This window comes from Apis dorsata, unplaced genomic scaffold (assembly GCF_000469605.1).
Source record: "Apis dorsata unplaced genomic scaffold, Apis dorsata 1.3 scaffold_5, whole genome shotgun sequence".
Classification (NCBI taxonomy): Eukaryota; Metazoa; Arthropoda; class Insecta; order Hymenoptera; family Apidae; genus Apis; species Apis dorsata.
Window position 1 is genome coordinate 178,532 of NW_006263308.1, and position 3,273 is coordinate 181,804.

Below are 3,273 nucleotides of genomic sequence, written 5' to 3' on the forward strand. Positions count from 1 at the left end.
AAATAGTTTTTAAGAATCCTAAAATAGAGACTAGTTTTGATGAAGCACACGCTTAAAATCATGACCGTAAAAAGAGTTAAGCGTGTAAAGTTGAAAAAAAAACAGTATAAAGATAGTGACAAAGACAGACAGACAGAGAAACAGATAGTTAGGTTAGCAGACAGAGAGTGAAAGAATGTATATATGTGTGTGTACATTCTGAAGAGAAAAAGAAAGACAAAAAGATAGAAATAGAAGGAAAGTTCTATAAATTAGAAAACATTCTAATGAACATTTTCGTGGTTTTATATTAATTCTTTTTGTGATCATGCTACTTAAATAAAATTGCATTCCACATTTATGGCAAAATTGATTCCTACTAATCTTATTGTGCAGATTCAAGTTTCTTTTTCTTGTGAACACCAGCAGTTAAAATACTTTGTCTAGTTTAAGAACTAGTTTAAGTTCACAAAGTTCATTCCTTGAATATTTTTAAATCAAAAACATTTTCTATGTTTTGATATTTCTTTATGTCAAACGTCAATCTATTCCATAATCTGATCACAGCCTCAATATATATATTGTAGTATATAATAATCAATATATAATATAATGGCACTGAAAATAAAATTATATATTTTAAATGCCATAATATTTATAATAGTTCAATATAAATACATACTTTTTTACTTTGAAAGATCATATATATAATATAATTCTCAATTCTTCTTATAATTGCACATTAGATAAATAGATTACTTAGATAAATTCCAAATTTATAAAATATAACGTGTGATACTTAATCCTTCGAAAATCGGACTTAAGAAGCCTAATCCAATCTGATAATCTGATAAATCAAGATTCGTTCATTCGAGAAGGCGGAAACACCAAAAGAATCACATGCCGATAATTTTATAACAATTACAATACAATACAATAATTGTATAGTAATAGTAATTGTAGCTACTAGAAGCTTCTTATTCGACGAGATCTTCTTTTTTTTCTAGTTTAGAATGCAAAAATCATTGCAAATAAATTCAACCTTTTTATACCACTCGCGCGCAATACCATGTTAGATATCGGGTAAACACAAAATCGATGCAAACGTGAGCATTCGTGCACACGCACACTCATATACCGTATCAAAACATATAAACTGGATTATAAACTGCTTTCAGATAAATTGCTTTCTTGTGCAGTTAAAAAACTTATTTAAATATTAAATAAGTTAATAATCTGTGCTTAAAATTGCAATATTATTATATTACTATAATATAATATAAATAATATAATATAATATAAATGTATAATATATTCCTGGTTATTTTTTATTAAATTTTTTAATGATTTTAAAGTAAATCATGAATTAAATAATTTTATTTTTATTCTGAATTATTATTTTTTATATAAATTTAAATCTTTCAGATCTCATATATAATATATATATATATATATGCATGATAAGAATTTATATAATATTAAACAAACATTCATAAGTTATATATAATTTATAAAATTTATTCTATAATTAATTCATTCCATAATATCGTCCTATTTTATACTAAAGATTAATTAATTTTTATATCGATTCATATTCATTAATTTCTAATTTCGCAATTTATCTAAACAGAGAATGTTGTGCCAAGAAATATTTATGCCTTCAGTTACATGTCTTCATTTTCATCGCACAGAATTAGAAATTCTTCATGGAAAATCAAACTGCAGAAAAAGCAAATCTACCTGATATCGTAATAATCTAGCCATGATCAACAAATGGCACAGAAGGAGGCAAGGGATCACATGAGATTGAAGAAAGTTAAAAGACATATTTGTTCGAGAGAAACTGTTCTGATGGGACAGAAAGAAAGGTCTAGGACTTTTTTTTGACAATGGTACGTCGTGAAAATTTTTCCTGGAGATTATCTGCAAAAACAGAAAGACAAAGCAGGTTATCGCGATCGCACGCTTGCAAACATGTTGTAAAAAGAAGACTTTTCACAAATTGCCGGAATCCGAAATCTTCAGCCAGAAAATAGAATGCGGCGGGAGAAACAAACACATACAGAAACGCAAGCAGCAGAGTGAGGGGGAGAGGAGAGATTCTGCTCGACCAGGCAGAACTTTTAAAAAGCTGAATAAATACCTCTTGTCGAGATATATTTATAATCCTCGTGCGAGTATACGTACGATACCAAAAGAAGGATGGTCGTGTTTAAAAACAGGTACTATAATCGCCACGAAAAAATAATACTCGCTTTCTTTTTTTTTTTCTTTTTTTTTTTTTTTTTTTTTTTTCTTGTTCTAACAGTTGCATATTATTATATCATGAGAATAAGTATGAAAATGACACAATATGAGGAAAATACACGCAGCACACAATCATATCAGACAACTATAGACTACTGAAAAAAGAGGGCGGGTGGACGGTGGTCTACCTGCATAAGAGGCTCTTCCATCGATTCCACCGACCAGCTCATACCCACTACACAAAAACACAGTAGTGTGACGAAAATCGTTCACTGCATCAGTACTAAGGAATCGTCGCCCTCGTTCCTGCTTAATTGCTTTTTCACTATAAATTTTCTTTTCTTCGGATAATATTAATTAAATATATTAAGGCCCTTTCGCTATAAATAAATTTCAAATATTTCTCAGTTTATTATTATATTCAATATATAGAATTATCTTTTTTTTTTTTCTTCAAGCTTTTCTTCTCTAAGAAAATTAAATTAAATTTCCAAAAATCCTATAAATAATCAATATAATAAAATACATAATATCTCCTTTAATATTCATGTCTTAAATATATTTAAAATTTTCTATTTATCTTCAAATTGCAGCTCTTTATCTTCAAATGAGTTACAATTCAAATTAAATAGTTTCTAATTAATATTTCTCTTTATAAAATTAATTTTTTTTTTTTTTGATGAAATATTACACATTAGCAAAAGGGTAGATATTATTTATCGTTGAGAACAAGGCTCGATAGCGACGTTTCTCTCAGCACACCGTACGTACGTCGACAATCCGTCCTGTGTATGCGTACGTATGGCAAAGTTGACGATATAACGTATTATTAACGGCAGGCGATCTACATGAGCTACGTACTTGTTTGTACTCCGACAGGATAAGTGTGGCGGCGAGCAAGACTGCCGCCCCGTTATACCTCAGTCTCCCGAATGGGTTCCGCTGGCTAACAAACCACAAATCATACCATAAGTTTTAATTTCTATCCTCTCCATAATATCATTGCTTTTTAGGCGTGTTTTTTTTTTTTTTTTTTTTTTTTTTTTT

General features: G+C 29.1%; 1 protein-coding gene across 15 annotated transcripts in view; it reads right to left on the minus strand.

Moving 5' to 3' along the window:
• LOC102680462 (plasma membrane calcium-transporting ATPase 3) overlaps positions 1-3,273 on the minus strand; it is a 64,331-nt gene that overhangs the window by 16,738 nt on the left and 44,320 nt on the right. For 3 of the 15 annotated variants that reach the window (XR_004149701.1, XR_004149698.1, XR_004149699.1), the window contains one exon: positions 3,088-3,172. The exons of the other annotated variants lie outside the window; for them this stretch is intronic. The gene's annotated coding sequence lies outside the window, so the exon portion shown is untranslated. The remainder of the gene's footprint in view (positions 1-3,087; positions 3,173-3,273) is intronic. 15 annotated transcript variants of the gene reach the window in all.